The sequence below is a fragment of the Prionailurus viverrinus genome, chromosome B4 (genome assembly GCF_022837055.1).
Source record: "Prionailurus viverrinus isolate Anna chromosome B4, UM_Priviv_1.0, whole genome shotgun sequence".
NCBI lineage: Eukaryota > Metazoa > Chordata > Mammalia > Carnivora > Felidae > Prionailurus > Prionailurus viverrinus.
In genome coordinates, this window is record NC_062567.1 from 115,816,356 (window position 1) to 115,836,516 (window position 20,161).

Below are 20,161 nucleotides of genomic sequence, written 5' to 3' on the forward strand. Positions count from 1 at the left end.
TGAATGTATTCTGGGTCCCAAATCAATCTTGTCACTCCTCAGAAAGCAATGCAAGATAATAAGTAGTATTCACCTGATTGCTTTCCTGCTCCGAGACAGCTGGTGACGCGTGTCTTCCTGATAACCAAGAGTTTCAGATCTAAGGCAGGGATAAAGGGAAGCCGGGAGCTCGCAGAATCTAAATTTGACAGTCGATGGCTGAGGAGAGGGTCAGAAAGGATAGAATCTGTGACACGTATGAGAAGGGAACAAAATTTATCTGCTCTGGTTGCAATGATTAGATGTCTCTTTGTCTGGCTTTCTTACAGCAGTTGACTGATTGTACCCGCCAGCTGGCTAATATCATAATTAACAAAGTTGCTACTACATCTGCAAAGTTTAATCGAAAAATTTGCCAGTGATATGATGGCATTGTCACAAAGATCACAAGGGACACGGAGTTGACTTTTGCTCAAGGTGGAATGGCAAAGCTGTATGGGCAAGATGAGAAATCGTGCACTTGTTCAGCCAAAGGTATGTTTTGTTTTGGGTTTCGTTTTCCATAATTCTACACCTGGGCTTTCTTACTGAGATTTTCATTTGATGGCTTGTGGGCTCTTCTTTGTTTTGTGACCAAAATGATTCATAAAAAAAATCCATATGCATCTTGAGCATTGACGGCATGTTCTCTGAAAGCTTTGGGGTTATTTTTTTCCCCAGATCTGGAAACTCAGAAATATAATGAAATGGCTTTTGATACAGAGAATGGAGTACAAAGCAATGTTTTGCCTGTTGTTGTGTCTAATCTTTATCAGTTTTCAGAATAACCATTTGTTAACAAATATCAATTGAACATGTATATCGTGTAGTATTGGATTTATTTTGCTCAACAATAAAAGCCATTGCTCTGCTTTATTCTATTGTGTCAACCTAGTTATAGGAGTGAAAAAAAAGCAAGCATAGTTATAGAATATGAAGAGGTTCTATTTCAGTTCCAAGAAATGCTCAAAGCAAGGGGAAGGAAGGCTGAGGTCTTGACTTTTGTCAAAGTAATTGGGGCTTTTTACATTTAGAAAGACCAGTATTTCTTAAAATGATGTGCTATTCCTCAATGCCAGTCTGGCCATTGACTGTTATACCTGTATTTTCTTTTCACTGTCATTTGCTTTGCCTGATTGAATATTCAGGCTCTGGGGAGTTTCCCAAATTATAGCCAGCACGTATTCCTAATTAATGAACTTGAATATTGATGGGGAGGAGCACATGTGCCTCTGTGTACATGCCTGTGTGCTTCCTCTGAGTACAAAGAGAGAGGAAGGTATCTCAAAAAATACGCAGAAGGTGAAGTTTGGGTTATTTATGCTGTCACACCACCACTATAATACCAAGGTGATCAATTTCCAGTATAATTGGGACTTATGCTGAGGTCCTTTACTTTCCCTCTGTGTTCATCCAGACCACTATATCATGGCAAAAATAAAGCAAGAATTTGTGTGTGTGTGTGTGTGTGTGTGTGTCTGTGTTTTACCAACGCCATTTGTTGTGTGTGTTGATAGAAGTTTTTAAACATAATGAAATAACATTTTCGAAACAAATTAGTGCACAGCATGCATATTTTTAATAAACCCAATTAAACTTTCTCATGGCTTTATTCCTAGTCATGGGAGACTAGCTACTCTGAATGTATTTATTTTAAAATGTGGCAATCAAGTTTCATATTCTCAAATTTAAAAAATAAGCCATTTATGGGACTGTGAATTCTAAAGCCGTTCAGTGTCCAAGTAATAGAAAAACCTGTTTGTTGAAATTTTGGTTAAAATTTGACTTAACACATTTCCAATCTTCACTAAAATTTAATGATGACAAGAAAAGCTGAAAGTGGAGGTTTAAGATACTGTTTTATTGTATTTTGGACATCATTTTCAAAAGAGAATGTTATTCTCACGAGAGAGACTCTTCTTTCTTTCTTCGGCTTTTCATCTCTCCCCTCCTGGAATCTGGTACGCAATAGGCACTCAATATATATTTATCGAGTGAGTGAATTAATGAATTTAAGTCCTTCTGTTGCTATTCAAATATGGTTAACATTGGCTTCTTCCAAATCAATAACTTTTGAATGCAGTAAACAGTATGGATAGGAGCAAGTAGATGAATGGCATAATCACAGACAACAGGGAGGATTAAGTTCCTAAAATAATATAATGTTGTTTTAACCTAAACCCCCATAATATTTTGTGTAATTGAGATTTACTATTGTAAGAACTCAGTTGGAGTAGCGAAGGTCTATGAGGATTAGAAGAGGCCAGGAAAGTAGTTCACAGCTGATGCACCCGTTCTTTTAAACAGGATTATCTCCTGAGATGTGTAGAAATGAACTCTTGACAGAGTTTCAAAGGAATTAATATTTTTGGTAAAATGTGCTAATGTAAAGAGTTAGAAGATTAGCGATGCATAATGAAAGCAGTGCGTTCTTTCTCATGGAAATAGGAATATAATAAATGTCCTGCAGGTGATTGGGGCCGTGGCAATTTTATTGAAGATTAAAGTTTGATTGACCTTTGTTAGGGTGATTAACCCTTCTGAAATTAAAAGCCAGAGCTGAATTATTCTGGCCAATTTAAATGCGAACATTGAGCAGGTCGTATGTCATTCAAATAATAATAATAATAATAATAAACCGTCCTATTCTAATGTTCATTTGTGCACGTCTGGATGGGATGCCGCTTTGGAAGGATCTCTGGTGAGAGCATCCCAGTGGCAGAGAGTATGGAATAATGTATAGATAATTGGGAGCACGTGGGCAGAGTCCCAGGCATCGCTCCCCCATCCAAACACGAAAACCACCACTCAGAAAAAGCAGGGAGCCTGAAGGCAATCACCACACACTGAAAATGTGTGCTCTCAATAGAAAACCAATCTAGGAATATCCTGCAAAGGTTAGGAGTAAATAACAGTGACATCTTTATTCTAATCTGCTGGCAATCACCTAAACTGTGTATTATATCCGTGTTGAATCTGTATGATGTCTCCTGAAAATGGGGGCTTTGTCGGTACAGTGGCTTATGAAGCTGTTTGTAAAAGTTGATTGTTCCCAGTGTCTAGAATGTTATTGCCTGTGATCTCTGAGAGTCTATAAATACTTTCAGCGTCTTTATTGTTAAAAAATGTTATAGGAGGGGCAAACTCTAGTTATTTACAAAGTCCCGTAAATGGTTTGGTTTTATTTTTCTTTGTTAAGTTTTTCAGACACGTTTGTGAAAAGTTGCATATGCATAATCACTTCAAAAAAAAACTGTTTCCATTTTTCATATCATGTTAAATTTTTTTATTACTCAGTCGGTGAATATTTTAAGTTTTAAGTCCCGCCACACAGTGAACACATCTTCCTTTTATGTGTCTGTGGACTATTAAAATGATAATACAGGTTCTCTTCATTCTATATGTAATTTACTACTCTCTTTTCATCAAAGCATTCACTCTGAATGTGTCAAGGTAGAAAAGTCCCAAGTATTATAGTGTAAAAATTAAGAAGCCTGAGGTGCTATGGTTTATTTTTGCACAAGCTTTTCATGTACTCTTTTAACATTTTTTCCTGAAAGATAGGCTTCTATTCCAGACCTATGAAGAAAGTCAAAGAGGAAAAACCTGCGATAGAGTGACAGATAATTCAGCTAGCAAAGTGACTCTGGCATCCTCCAAAGAGCTGGCTAATACCTTGCAGCATAGATTAATAATATGTTTAGCTAAGATCTGTTTGTCATAAAGATAATTTCCTAATTCTTAATCTTGGGTGGGGCTAGTATTCAACCATAAATTGTAAACAAATATGTTGTTCTATACCTTGCCTGATAAAGTGTAGATTATCAGCTTTGGCTTTGGTACATTCAATTGTCAAACTTTAAAAAAAAAAATCTAATTGTTCCATGATAATACTCGCTTTCTTATTAGAGATAATTTTCACTAAAAAAAATAAACTGCTAAACGAAATCTCTAAAATAAGCACTATTAATTCTTCAGCTATAATTCAATAATCTCCTCTAATTTGATTCTTCTTGTTTTACCTCTTACCAGAACTGAATGAAAATAATTGGGGGCATTAAAATGTGTTGTGAGAACGACGTTCTCTAAACATAAAAACCGAATATGCCAAACTACTGATAACATCCCTGCATTGCCATCCATTACCAGCAATCTTTCCCATAAAAGAAAATCATGGCTCGAGAAGGCGAGATACATATTGTCGTAGTGCAAGGAAAAGACGTGCAGCAAGAGCAGAGGCAAATAAGATTATGTTTTGTTAAATCCCAAATCCAGTCATTTGTTTTGCTTCAGTGTATTTAGAAGGCATTTTTATTTCTTTGTTGCCTTTGTTTCTAGCAGTCTGTTCCCCTCCAATCCACCTAATCCCAGACCTGACATCTTCTCTTGTGGCTGTAAAATAACATTCTTTACCATTAACAAGCAAAATTAATCCGTTTGCTATTTTCTTGGGGGGGAGTCCTTCTGTTTAAAAAAGGGACCGTTCAGGGAGTGACCAGTGGTGTCATTTTACTCATTGTATATTGTACTGTTGACGAGTCAACAATTTCATTCAATTCCACAAAAATTTACAGTAGACCTACTGGGAGCATTTTTATGGTGCCGGGCTAAAGAGACATGACAAGTGGCAAATACGAGGATTTTCAAGGGTTTTAAAATCACTAACAGTCCACCACGAAGGAGTCACGTATGAAGTTTTCAAGATGTTATTCTCCCTAACAGAGAGTACTACTAGCATAAAATAATTCGGCTAATGTTGGTCAGATGATTTTTTTCTGGTGATTTGTGTGACAAAATAATAGAGATGCTCTAGAAACAGTAAGCGCTCCGATGCTGACTTTCCGGCTAATTGTGAAAGTTTTGTAGCATTCGTGTTCAGGCGAATTGGAAGACTACCAAATGTAGTGTGGTGGCACATGGCCTGGTGATGCATTCCATGCTATTTGTATTGACACCACCTCTCCATATGACTCTGGAATATGGAGAGCTGCTTGATAAAATAACTCTGACTAGAATGCCTCTAGCATTAGTATTTCTGGGGCCATCACTACTCTGTATTGGGTTTCAGCAAGCATTATTTGAGCACCCCCTACGTGCCAGGCATTCCCTCCAACCCAGTGAGGTGGGTCCGTGAGCCATGTTTTATGGACCAGTAACCAAGGCTGGGGGTGGAGAAGGATTTGCCTAGGTTGAAAGCTGGCGCCATACTTCAAGGCCTTCTTCGCCAGAGCTGGTGTTGCCATATCCATCGCATTCCACTTTGCTACAAACTTGGGGACTGTGATCGTGGGAGTTTTAGATGAATTTAAACTCTTTCCTCAGACAAAAGGATTTGCTAAGTTGCAGGGACTACGGGGAAAGAATTTATTCTCCCCTGCTTCACTCCTAAGGAAGTAAGAGAAGAGGTGCTTTAGAATGACATAGATTATTCACGGGCACATCCATGCAATAAACTTCATTTAGCGCATTTCGTGGAGACTAAAAATTATCCTCCCCAAATATTAATCATTTAGTTCATTTAAAGTCAGCTGTTAGGCTTTAAAAAAAATTGTCTTTAAAATGTTTGTATTTACATATCTTTCACTTGAAGTTTGTAAATAATTCTGTTAACAGAGTCGAAGTCAGAGGTACCCCTTCTCACCTCATACACTTTCATTGGTGGAAGACAACCAATGATAAATGTGCCTCCATGTTTTATAATCCCTGCTCTTGAAACCAGATATGAGCACAGAGTCTTTCAGATTTCTATTCCATAGGGAATTGTCCAGTCGTTTATGCCAAATGAGTTTAAGGAAGTATGTGGAAAAAATCTTTTTGATAAATATATACATATATGTATGTATGTAAATATATATGTATGTATGTAAATATATATATACATATTTATATAAATATAAATATGTATGTATGTATATCATATATATATATATATATATAAAATACAAGTTGTGTGAGGTTACTGAAATATGAGAGAAAGACATCACACTACTTGCAAAACCCATCTTAGTTCTCGTTTCCTGATTTATTATGAGAACAAAAATTTATCACGGGTTAAACAAAAAGTAAACCTTTGCAAAATTAGCATAGGAGGTTCTAAAAGTTTGGAATGGAGAGATATATTTTCAGTTGGAGATTTGGTCCCCTTTTTAAAAGATGATTCTTTTGGTCTGTGAACTCTCAGAGTTTGGCTCAGAGGAGTGTGATAGGTCTAAACCCATCTCTGTATCCGCCCACAGGGCCTCGAAGCCTGCCTGAAGCACAGTAGGTACTGAGGAAATGTTTGTTAAACTAGATTGTGACTATTACCATTAAAATAAAGCTAGGGACACTGAACTCAGTACTTTATTATAAGGTCCTGGTGTCTGCATTAAGAAAGAAGTCTAAGGTTCAAAGTTAGAAAAGAGAAAGGCGAAATTGAGATAGGTAGATAGAAAGGTAGGTAGGTAGGTAGATAGATAGATAGATAGTAGACAGACAGATAGATGATAGATAGATTCCATATCTACTATAGAATCCTTTTGAAAATGACCCAATTTTCCCTTTACTTTTAGCTCTAACTCTAAGCCTGCCAATTCCCTCCCACCCTGAATTGGTTACTGATAACTTACCAACAGCTGAACTAGTTTTTCTGAACAGACTAGAAAATCTAATCAAAGTTATCAGATTGGTTTATGTTTATAGGAAGACAGAAAAAATGATTCGCAATATTCATTTGGGGAATGAATGAAAGGCAGCTAGAGGGGATTGTGTAGACTCCGTGACATAAGAGCATTCACAAGAAAATGAGAAATTGCTATTGTGATTCTCACTGCAGCCCAAGTCCTTCGCAGCAGAGAACATGAAAGTGTGTAAGAAAACAAGACCTACTGAGAGCATCCTCCCTAAGAGATGCTAAGCAAGATGGAAGAGCAAGTTTGACCAACATCTCTTCTAAGTACATAAATACTTGACAATTCATTAACCATTTGAGTCCTGCTTGATGATGATTAAACCCTTAGGTGGATGTGAATCAGCTTTACTATGTGGAAACATGGAGAGAAACAGTTGTGAAAAATATGATCCAATTTCTGAAAATACAGGCCAATTAAAGTTTGAGATTTAATTTAGGAATTTTTACTCTGTCTGCATGATGTATATGTTAGTGATGATTTCTCTCCCTTCATTCTTCATCTTCATAAGCAAAAGGAGATTTTTTACTTATTGACGTATTACTGAAGAATCTAGCTTTTCTCCAAAATTACACATTTTTTTGCATAAATGTGCCTAATTACCTGAATTCAGTTTTGATTAGCAGTGTTAATTGATGCAGCTGTGGATGGTATCTGTTTACCTAAATTACCATGTGCAAACAGCAATATGTCTGGAAGTGAATATGCTAAACTGAAAATACTAATTAGCTAAGACAGATTGTTATTCAAGTCACATCGTGGAGCTTTCTAATGAAAGCCTGGATGTGTCAGGGTTTTATGATATTCAGACAGAAATGTCTATATTACATATGATTTCTAAATTTAATTCATAAGAACAGATGGGATGTCAGCCAGGGTTCTTCCGCCTTATTCCAGTATTAATGTGAATATTTGACTCAACTGGAGATATATTCATATGTTTTTTTGTTAAGAAACTCATCATGTGCTTTGGTAGTGTGCCAGCCCTGCTCATCCAGATTCATCTATTTCTTGACCAATGTATTTCCAGATTACATCCACCTACTGTCCCAAAGATGAAGATAAATAAACCACCTTGCAAATTTGATCACATCAACTGATTAATTTAATGAAATCCAATAGTAGGAATGTTAGTTAAACAGACAGCTTACAGTGAGTAGCATTTTAGGGAGTGTTTTCTTTTTGCATCCCAAATAACTACTGCTAATAATAACTTGATCATACAATTCTTAAGAAGCAATGAGCGGGTTGCAGTGCTAAAAGGTAAGTTCTCATTGCCTTCCTGTTGTCTCATCTTCAATCATTTAAAAATGGATAGCAAAGTGGCACTTCTTTTCAGGTGCCCAGTTTTAAAGTATTATAGCTTTTACTGTGTCTTTGATTCCCATTACCTGTGTCCTAAAGCATGACCCGCTTTGCTTAAGGTTTCTCTCCAAAGAAAGCATTAATCTTTCACTGTCTGCTGTGGCACTCAGCGCTCCTTAATGGCAACGTAACTTAGAGGTACCCAAAGATTAGAGTACAAATCCTACACATCATATTGTGAAGAATAATGGACCCATCCTCCCTTTCCCAAGAGGCTGAATAACTGTGCTTAATACATAATAAGTCTCCTCTTCCCAAAGGCTGTGAAAGTAAGGCCTCTTGACTCAGACTTAAGAGTTTAAGATCCCTTATTAGATATTTTAAGATGCCATGAGCAAAATGGGGATAATTTTCATGATGCAAATTTGAACATAATTATAGTTTGGCATATTTAATTTAGGTGTAAGTGAGAGTTATAATTACCAAAAATTGAATTATTTCAATTATGCTAATTTCTACTCCCAAAGTTTTGTGTCACTTGGGTTCTCTAAGATAGGTTTAGATCCAGCAAAATTACAATGGAATCTATACTAAAAATAAGGAATTTGTGGAAATGACTCTGCTCTCGTTACTTTTTGGCCCCAGAAATGTTAAAGTACTATTAAAAGGCCCAGGAAACCATGAAGTGCTTGAAATAGCTTAAATCACGGTGGAAAAGGGGACTAGTCCTGCTTGGGCCGGTAGTCTTCCATTTTCTGTATCAATACCAATGGTAGCATGATTGCTATTTGCTGTGTAATCAATGAAGCTAATCCCAGTATTTTTAAAATAAAATGTGTATAATCATTATGGTAATTTAATAGTGTGCTTTGAGAAATCACCTTCAGCATTGTCTTGCCTTTGTCATTCTAGCGTTCGTCTTTTCAAAAATGCTTAGTGCAAAATTCCTTTATTTTTTTAAATGTCTCTATTTTTTAAGAACTTGGGAGTATTGTATTTCCCAGTGGTTAAAGGTAGTAGTTAAAGGTATCCCCATGTTCTGTGGACAGTCTCGGGAGTTCACTGTTAAAGAACCAAAATGTGTGTGTATGCACGTGTGTGTACATTCATTCATAAAATCGCCTAAATGAAGAGATGAATGTAGACATTACAGTCCACCCACCCGTTTGTCGGGTGCGTTTACTTTTGTGCTGCTGTGTTCACTAAAGCAACTGCTAAATAAATATAAGTCTTCTTTCAGAGCATAGATAAAAGGAGAAAAATCCTCCCTGCCAAGTTCAGCCATCTCTTCTATTCCAAGTGATGTTTGGGGCTCTTTTTGCTCGCCATGAGATTTCCTAGAGATTTCCTAGATATCCACAACCCAAAAGTTGTGGGTTTTTTGTCTCCATGTGTAGATGTGAACTTGTCTTGTGTCAGAATCTTTTCTATCATCTTTGTTGGCAAATGTTAGCCTTTCTACACAGTAACCTTAAAATAGGAAAACAGGTCAGTGATGTGAAAGGTAAAATAGAGTTACGGAGGTTTATCAGACATTCCAATGAATTGTCTTTAGGCAAATCACTTAACCTTGGTGTGCAAATTAGTTAATTTTAAGAATAAATACAGCTATCTTTCTGACTTATTAAGGATTTATCACTTGTGCCCAAGGTTCAATAGATCTGTAAATGAAGTGTATGAATCTTTTCTTTGAACTCTAATTGGCATGTGGGGGAAGCAGGTCAGACTGAGTTAAAGGCTGAGAGACTTAATCCTTTGAAGAAATTTTGATTTAGTTTTATTACTTCTAAGTATTGCTAATGTATTCAAAGACTAATTTGACTCTTTGACGGCTTCATGTATGCTGGTTTCTTTTCAAAAGGGTAGACTGTAGATTCCCTGAGGGATATCTTTGGCTTTTTTGTTAAGCCTTCCCCTGTACCTTCACATATTTCTATCACATGAAAAATGGTATGCACACAGTAGGAGCACTCAGGGTACACCTTGAGTGAACTGTGGATGCCAATGAGTAAAAGTCATGGCCATTAACCCCTTTTATAACTCTCCGTAACCTGCATTGTAAGATACTATATATTACTTGACCCAGAGGTAATAAACTCTGTGAAGATACATGAAAAACTTTTAAAGATATATTTTGAAAAAGTTGCATATTTTTTATCAGTTTATATTTGGTCAAAGGAGCCCTAACACTTTACAAGGACAGAATTCATTTGAATTTGCTCTTTGAGAAGTGTAACATATGCTACACTTGAATTAATGCAAATTTCAGGTGAATAGGATTTGACTTGGTAAGCAACGCTTTGTAAATAGGGAGACCTGAATGTAGATTTGGCCTCTGTCACTTTAGCAGTGTGACTTTGGGGCACTTCTTAATTCTTTTGGGCCTTAGTTTACCCATATGCAACAGAGAGATAATAATACCTACTTAAAGTGGTATTACGATGAATAAACCACATGATGTATATAAACACCTTAACTCAATGCCAATCATCAATTTGACTCTATAAATAATAGATACAATTATTTTATAAAATACAGCTCTGCATCAAAAACCAACAGAGATAATTAGAGAAATTTTCTTAATGTGGCATTCATTAACTCTTAAAGTCTTAGGCAGTATAGTGGTTCAAATTTCCCACCAGTATATATAAAAGCCCATTTTGTCCCAGGTGTATACGTATGCGTATGTGTTCATACACATGCACATATCATTTACGTAGAAAGAATGAAATTAAACATCTGGCTTTTCAAGGTATGTTGTACATGAATATACCTTCCTTCTTTTCTAATAATTTCTTACAGCTGTGTAGTATTTCATGCTCAAAAATTATTCTGTACACATTATCAAATGTAATCTTCACAGTACTGAGATAGGACAAGTGACATTTCATTCTTCTTTATGAATGAGATATGCGGAGATGTGAAGGGACCTACCCAGTGTCTCTTACTACAGTGAGGGTCAGGGAAGAAATGAAGATAGGAGAATACGTTCAGAGACTTTTTGTGGACTGTTTGGAAAAAAGAAGCTAGTAATGCTGTTTTCTCCATGCAATATTAACAGAGCAACGTCCTATGAAATATTACTACATTTAAGTATAGGGCCCAGGGATGAGTATATTGTGAAATCCAGGACATTATCCAGGTTTCACAGGTGGTGTGGAATTTGTTTCTCCTCGATAAAGATGTATTAAGAAATTCTGACTCATTGCATTGTTCACGACAGTTAAAGATTATTATTTCCATTGTTACTGCTAGGGTTTATATGGAAATGAGGCGAGCCATATTTTGAAAAGCTGGGACCAGGAATTTGGGTCTCCCTTAGGCCTGGCCAAAAGCCCAGAGGTCGAAACATGGGTGTGTGTCTAAGGATTTCTTAAGAAATTAGCACCGGGAGCCAGATGTTCGAAAAACCTATTCTTCCTTCATATAAAGAGCCGGTAATAGGAAACAGAAGATGACCCAAGGAAAATCATTTCAGTCATCATCATTTATTATGTGTTATGTTGGGTTACATTATTTCACTGATTCCACAAACATCTTATAAACACTTTGTATTTGTGAGGTATTGCAAAAGGTACTGTAGGAATATAGAAAGTATAAGACACAACTTCACCTTGAATAACTACCGCATTATATACCTACAGTTACAACAGGATATAGTTTAAGTGGCAGATTCTGCCTCCTTTAATTTTAAGGATATTAAGTGTTACATTTATTCATTCAACAAATATTAGTTCCTCCTTGCATTGGTAGTGGAATGCAAATATGGTCTGTGAAATTAGATGACCTGGGTGTAGATCATTGGTTCTCCACTAATTAGAGGTGGGGCAAATTATTTGAATCTCCAGCTTGCTTATCTATACAATTGAGTTGATCATAATAAGATCAATATGGGGTTAACAATCATTGTAAGTCGCTTCCCACCGTGTGGGGCACACACAAGTGCTATCATTTCATGAAAGTGAGTGCTTCTCCGGTCAAGGGGTGTAAAAGTAGTTGGAGTGGAAATCCACACACCTAGGGCAACTGGAGATTTCTACATGGCATTTAAGTAAGTACAGTCTAACATGGTCAGACTCCATAGGTGCTGACAGAATTTAGAAATAGGAAAGGTCTTTTGGAGAAAAGGAAAACAATAGCAAAACTGCTTTCTGAACTGTGTGGTGTCTAGATTCCAGGCATGCCGTTGTTCAGTACATACAGCCTGATGAGCATCTCCCTGGAGACTACTGTTAATTTGAGAACCTACAACATCTGTGTGGTTTAAATAGGACCAGAGCCCAAACCTACAGCCACATAGAACACGATTTCCTATTCAGTGTGGTTGAATAGGACAGCGTCCATCCCTGGGCTTTGATCAATGAACTACATGGACCTAATTGATGCTGGGTTGTTGCCTTTTCAGACTGCAGGCATGGTAGAGTGTTGGTGTATGTGGACTCTTTCTGGGTTCTTATGTCCAGAAATTCCAAATTAGATTTTTGTCATTAGCTCGTCAAGCTTGTCTTAAGCCCACTTAATGAGGTCTGCCGGTGGAATGTCTTTTATGTTCTGTGGCCTTTATGCTTAGTCTCAGCTACTCTCAACTGTGGCTGAGAAGTTAATGAAGTCACCACAGTGCTCGCTTGTCTGCTGCTTTTGAAAACACACCTCGTATGTGTTTGGGTATTTAAATTCTGTTTTCTAGCTTTTAGGGTTTATATCCTCGTGGTGCATTCAAGTGCTATGGAAATAAGACCAGATGGATGTGACAACCAGCCATTCGGGAAATTACATACACATTACATTTTAGAAAACCAGCGTACATATGTCTATCTGGATGCGTTCATATGCTGGATTATTTTTGTTGCAGCCAAATGGTTGAGATTTCAGTGAGGCAGTTACCTAGAATGTCAGCTTGAGAATTCCTTTCAGAGGAAAAGCAGGGTCCGCAGTGAGCTGTTTTGTCAAACACAGTGAACGTGGGGACAGAGTTAAAGGTCCCGCTGCATTTCTCTACCTTCCTTTAGTTTTCTCCAGAGTCCTCATCAGTCCAGACATTATATTCTTAATTTCTTTACTGCCTACCCTACCCCCGATTCAAGGAGAGGAAATTCTTCTGCTTTGTCTAATACTTGGAGTGCTTGCCACATAGTAAGCACTCTACATATGATAATGAACAAATTGGCTATTGCTGAGATAATGAAATGGTATTTAATCTCCCCTTGTGCTAAAAGCCAGCAGAACGTGGAGGTTTTCTTTTGTCTCTGAAATGATGAACATGTAATCGTGAGCAATGGTGATGATGGGCATGATCATGCCTGTCACTTGCTACGTGCTAGGTACTGGTCCAAGTGCTCACAGACCTTTTGTGTGGAGGCTGTTTTTCTCCCTAGCTTATGGATGGGGAATCTGAAGCACAAATACTCTGACATGCCAGAGCCAAGATTCAAACCCTTGGGCCTGCTCTTCTATACCGCGTGTGTTGTCAAAGGCTACTTTTAGGGTTTGAAAATAAGTTATCTCAGGAACTTATGCATCCTTTCATTTAGCAAAAATCATCCCACAACTATGATCTATTAGTTCCGTGCTGTTCTTAAATATGCTATTTCGTGCAAGTATTCCCCTTGTACTCTAAGAAGTAGAAATGTGTAAAGGCAGTCACTTCTCTTATTTTATATTACTCTCTCCATTGATTTGCCCACCTACTTGGCTCTTCTGTGGAAGGGGAAAAAAATGATGATAAATGCTGTAAATAAATACTCTGGGTTTCTATGCCAGTTAGGATATTGTGTTAACAATCCCAAAGCATATTGTCAAGCTAAACGGAAAAATTGGTACTGGGGATTCTACCTTGGCTTACTCATGGTTACTCAAGTTTCATTCTTATTGACACAAATGGGGATCGAATATTCAAATTTAGATCTGAATTCCAAATATATTAAAGAACTTTCAGCAACAAATGTGTCTGCCCAATTGGGGGTGGTTAAATTAAGATTAAAGATTGGTTCCTGTACCTCAGCACAGACCTCCCATGGTGGTGTATGCTTTGTCCCCGGTGAGTGCCAGAAGAAACGGAGAAGACAAAATAGAATTGTAAATCCCCTACAAATTGGTGAAATCACCTCCAGACACATAGGTCATCAGGAAGTGGACAGTGTATAGCATTCAATGACTAATAAATCTTCAGAAGAATGGCAGTTTTTAGGGATAATTTGTGTAGTGGGGGAACAGTGTTCCATAGGAAGAGGGACCATATCCTCATAAGAATTGGGAATTTTGTTCATGACCTATGCATGTCCCTGAAACCTTTCCTATTGTCCATCCACACGGCCACATTATTTTACCAATTCATTTTTCTGATACTTCTTTCAGTCAGTCCAGATACCCAAGTCAGTCTTCCTACATCCCTTCTCTTAAATTTATCAGTTCCATGAAATCCCACTCAAAAATGAAATAGCCTTATTTGGAGCTTACATAACTCTATTGATTCCTTTTATATAATATGCATTTATATGTTATACATTCGTGATATTACCTAATTTGGTAGAATATCAATTCCTTGCCCCTACTGACTGAATGAGATAATTCATGCAAAATGTTTAGCAAATTAAGTACATGGTAACAAACCCCAATAATGGCAACCATTACCTGTAAACACACTCAAATACATTGGAAGAAACTTGGAGAAATCCATTTTAAACAAGGACTTTGGGATGAACTCATGATTTTTTTCCATTCAGGGTCAGATAAACAAACATAGGTTTCTCTTAAATTACACTCCAGGACTTTATCTCCATACTCTCTCTAGAATGCTTCCTTATACCTTCCGTTTCATACATTATGAAACCAACCGGTCCTCATGTAACAATCATCATCATCGTTATCATCATCACCATGATAACCATTTCTCCAAAAAACACTTAACAATATTTACAGAGTACTTTACACTTTATAAGGTACTTCCCTTTGTGTTTTCTTCTTCCCACAACCCTCTGTGGTTGACATTGCAAGTACAGAGGAAACAAATCACGTTGCTAGTGTAGGACAGATCTAAGATTCAGAGTCTGATTCTCAGATGGCATATCACAGTGATGAATGGGAGATATGTGCAAAAATTGTACTGCAGACAATTTTTAATAACACCTGCAGGCATATTTCACCTTCAGAGAACAAATTTTGGAAATAATATTTTTGAACTAATCAGTGATTGAGCCTGACCTTAAGGAATGTAGACATTCTCTCTTGTATGTCTCCAGTTGGTGACTGTGGAAAGGGTTCTGAGACCTTGGTTTCCAGCTGCCCCCAAAGCTCTTGCAGCAGACAGAAAAGCAAGCAGGTAATCAGGGTATAGAGTTAAGAACATCTGCTTTCTTATCAGGACTGTAATGTGACAAGGCCAGAAATATGACGGGTTATGGCATTTTTTTAAAGACTTAACATTTTTAGAGCAGCTTTAGGTTTACAACAATATTGAAAGGAGGGTACAGAGACTTCCCATATACCCCCAGCTCCACACATGCACAGCCTCCCCCGTTATCATCCCTTGCTACAAAGGTACTTGTTTTCTTTTTTTAACCAAGGATGAACCTACATTGACACATCATAATGACCCAAATCCATAGTTTACCTTAGGGTTCACTCTTGGTGGTGTACATTCTGTGGGTTTGTACAAACAGCACAATGACATCTATCCATCATTGTAATATCATACAGAGTGTTTTGTCACCCTATAAATCCTCTGTGCTCTGCCTCTTCACCTCTTTCCTCACCCTACCTTTGGCAAACACTGATTGTCTTTCCATGTCCATAGTTTCGCCTTTTCCAAAGCATCATATAGTTGGAATCAAACAGTATGTAGCCTTTCAGATTGGCTTTTTTCATTTAATAATATGCATTTGAGGTCCCTCCATGTCTTTTCGTGGCTTGGTAGCTCATTTCTTTTTAGCACTGAATAATATTCCATTATCTGGATGTGCCACAGTTTATTTTTCCACTTACCTGCCTAAGGCCATCTCAGTAGCTTGGGTCATGGATTTCGATGAAGAAAAAATTCTAGGGATGAGCAAGTCTGTTCATTAACGTGTCTAATACTGCAATGTTACCAGGACTCCACATAAATATGTCTAACAGCTTTACAGCGAGAGATAAATGAGGCATGGATGTTTACAAATTATTTGTGTTGTTGGATGGGATGAGAAATGGGAATATGCCAGTTTCCTATTGAAACAACAGTTCAGCAGTTGACAAAACATTCCAGATAACAGGAAGGACTGTCTGTGGGTACAGTGTGAGTGCTTAGTCACTGCCAGGTAAGACAGGAAATGGAAGCAGATGATTAAATAGAGCTAAAGGAGATAATGCCTCAGCCATTATTATTATTATCCACTAATTATTGCTGTGTTTCCACGATATACCCCACATGTGGGTGCCTTCTTCATCCTCGAAGGGCTTATATCTGGGGTAGACGAACAGTGCTATTTTTGACTTGTTTTCCTAGTCATTGAGAATATTTGAAGAACATACTTGAGGGTTGGTGGGAGATTTAATGTTTCACATCTATGTTTTTAATTGAGGAAATGTTAGCATCAAAGTAAATTTTGGAGATTTTGACTATTTTGCTGTGGTGGAAATGAAGAGAAAATATTTTGACCACATATGAAACAAATGAAGAAAAGCTTACCAACCGAATTTTAAAAATAACCAACGAAGGGCTGATTTGGAAGGTTTATTTTTATTTTATCAAGCCCTAACAGAACTCTAAGTTCTGAAAGCAGAAACTTTGGGGAGAATGATTTGGGTGGGTCGACAAAACAGAAAAAGGGTACAGAGTTTGCTGGAAGACAGGCCTGCCCATTCCCTGCTACTCACCTGGAAAGGTTTTAAACTCTGAAAACAACATAGAACAAACACATCTGCACATCATTAGCATTAAAATAAGGTCCTGTAAGAAGTCAGAATATCCTTGGGGAACAAATTGGTAGAGTCTCAAATCCTTTTCAAATTGCAGAAGAGAACATGTTTTACCTTCCCATCCTGTGACTGGTAGAGCCTTGAGAATACCTTGTGTATACATATGTATTTATTTGATTTGTAAAACAGGCCCTTTTCCTTCATAGCCAGAGGAGCCATTCCCAGAAAGCGTGCAGGCAGTCAAAACATTTTCAAATCCCAAAAGCCAAAGGAAACTAGCTTTTGGTTTATTTACCGGGCTTTGTCTTTCTAAACATTTTCTTTTTTAAACTGGCCCTAAAAGGGCAATAAACTGTGTCCCGAGTAGGCCTGAGAGGAGAAAAAAAAAGATAAAGATTAAAGGACATTCAGCAGGAATGTCCTGCAAATGATGTCTGCCTCAAGATGTATGGTCAGTGAGATAAGTCTAAACAGAAGAACAGTCTAGGACAATCTGTGCTCTCACAAAGCAGCTAAATGGTCTCGGCAACATGCTTATCACAAACTCAACCAGGTAGCATATTTGTCAAAAAAAACTTACATGAGGGTTTTTCTCCATCCCAATCTCATTACTATGTGTCAGCAGTGCATTAGGTATTGATGAGGAAATATAAACATTCAAGAAATCGAGTGGTATTTTTTTGCTGGACATGTAGCTGTTGACATAGAAGCAGGTATTAGAAAATGAAGGGTAAGTTCAAGATCTGTGTTCTACAGAAAGAGAATGAAGTGACTTAAACCAAGTTTGGAGTTTCAAATCTCTACAGAATTCCATATTTTGTAAAGAATGAGTCCTTCCCCTTTTAAATGCCAAGAGACCAACCCACACAATGTTTAAGTAATTAGCTTCAATCAAAAGTTCAAAGTTGAAAACAAATCGAGAAAATCGAATGGTATGATTGGCAAAGGACCCTTTCTTAGTGTCCTAAATGCTGTACTGAAGCCTTCAAAAATAACTAAATATTATAAGAACTGAAATAATGTAGATGGGGGTGCAGATGTAGGGACATTGACTGTGTTATGACAGTCCAGAAAGGGGCTTCTTCAGGGAATTCACCCAGATCAGATACTTTAAGGTGTGGTTGGATCCCGTAGATCCAGAACAAAACATCATATTTTGTGGCGTCTCTCCTTAATAAATCTCTTTAGACCATACATTCATCTGCATATGTGCAAAGTGGGGGTGGGGAAGTAGGCTTACCAAATCCCAGAATTTAAAATTTATGGAGTTTTCACTAAAGTCCTCGAGGAGGGAATAGGGCTACCTTTCCTGAGTCTCTGCTGTATTCCAGGTATTTATTATTAACCTCTATTTGTCACAACTATCTAGAAAAATAGATAATACTATTTTGTAGAAAGAGAAATATGAAGCTTGTTGTGTTTAAGGAACTTTTCCAAGGTTACTCAGATCAGATTTTTTTTTTTTTTTTTAATTTTTTTTTCAATGTTTATTTATTTTTGGGACAGAGAGAGACAGAGCATGAATGGGGGAGGGGCAGAGAGAGAGGGAGACACAGAATCGGAAACAGCCTCCAGGCTCTGAGCCATCAGCCCAGAGCCTGACGCGGGGCTCGAACTCACGGACCGCGAGATCGTGACCTGGCTGAAGTCGGACGCTTAACCGACTGCGCCACCCAGGCGCCCCTCAGATCAGATTTTTAAGTGAGAGTTGCTTTCAAAGACCGTATTCTTCCACTGACACCAAACGTGCAAGCTTACCACCTTGAGAGGCTGTCCCAACTTGAAATTTAATCAGGTCACCTGGTGGCTCAGTCTGTTAAGCATTGAACTCTTGATTTCGGCTCAGGTCATGATCTCACGGTTGTGAAATTGAGCTGGGTGTGGAGCCTACTTAAGATTCTCCCCCCCCCCCCAACTCTCTCAAAAAAAAATAAATAAATAAATAAAAATAATCAGTGGTGGTTTTGGTCCATGGTTAACAAACACAAAGTCCTGACCCCCTTTTCACAAAGCTCCTTGGGTCCTCTTGATAATTGAATTACCAGGCCTGGCATTTCTTATGCCATCTAGGGAAAGATAGAAAGGTAGCCAAAGGAGGGGAAAAAACAAGAGAAAGAATATTGGATCTGTCTGCTTGGTGGTTTCTCTTAGAGGAAGTAAAAGGAAGACACTTCTTTTCTTTTCTTCTCTTTTCTTTTTTCTTTCTTTTTTTTTTTTTTTTTTTTTTCCTGTCAAAAAGGGAAAGGGTAGCATGGGGTAAAGGTAAATAGAGAATAGTGATGTCATGACAATGAACCAAACAGTACAGGAGAATTGGTTTGGGGGTAATTTCTCCATCTCCCTGATCATCACATCCTTCACTGAATGAGAGAATATTCTGTTTGGCTTTCAGGCTGAGGTTGTCATGCAAGAAGTGTATATTAATTTCACATTTTCTCATAACTTTCTTTTGAGGATAAGCATTTTGGTTTTCTGCTGTTTATTATTTCAAAGGCATCTATATGCTAATATATCTTATGCTAATTATTTTCATGTTTTCCCTTTAGGTTATGCTTCATGTCACCCACCGGGGAGGATCATCTCTCATGAAAACTGCCAAATTTGATTTTGAAAATTATTCAGAAAAATTTAAGCCACGCTATCTCCCACTGTAGGAAAGAATATACTCTGGAGGTTCCTATAATTCAAAGAAAATGGACTGGGATAACATTTGGGTTTGCATGCCACCAAAATCCTCTCGAGAAGGACAGCCAGGTACACAAAGCATTTAACATTGTGACATTGAAGTGTTGGAAGAATAATTAAAATAAAAATCTAATAATGTTTTTTTTAGAAATTGCTAAACGACTATGTTTGATCCAGGGACGAGAAAGGGAAAAGCTGTTTTCATTCTCTTGGCATCTGAGGTGTAACTGCTTTACTGCTATAAATACCATATTTTAATTGTGTGTCATCACTTCTTAGCATCATTGCTGGAAAGTTCATTCTAATAATATTAATGCCTGAAGCTGAGTTTCTGCTTAAAGAAAGAATCCGGTAAAAGAGGAATTTCATATAATTAGCTAGTTTGATGTTTTCTTCCAGCTTTTTCTTTACAGCGTTTTGTTTTTGTATTTTGTTGTACTTTGTTTTGAAAGTAGGTTGCAATTTTGTAAAAAAAAAAAAAAAAAAAAAAACCCATAGGAAATTAGCCAATTAACCTGTCTTAAAATATTTTTTCAGGCATCTTCTTTGGAAGATAAGCAAGGCCTAAAGAAATGATTTCTCAACATGAGATA

At 37.4% G+C, this 20,161-nt stretch overlaps 1 long non-coding RNA gene across 1 annotated transcript in view; it reads left to right on the forward strand.

Annotated features, from left to right (window-relative positions):
* The first annotated feature begins 313 nt into the window (after positions 1-313).
* Positions 314-20,161, forward strand: part of LOC125169487 (uncharacterized) — a 28,484-nt gene continuing 8,636 nt past the window's right edge. The window contains exons 1-2 of the long non-coding RNA XR_007153700.1: positions 314-513; positions 19,430-19,637. This is a non-coding gene — a long non-coding RNA (uncharacterized LOC125169487). The remainder of the gene's footprint in view (positions 514-19,429; positions 19,638-20,161) is intronic.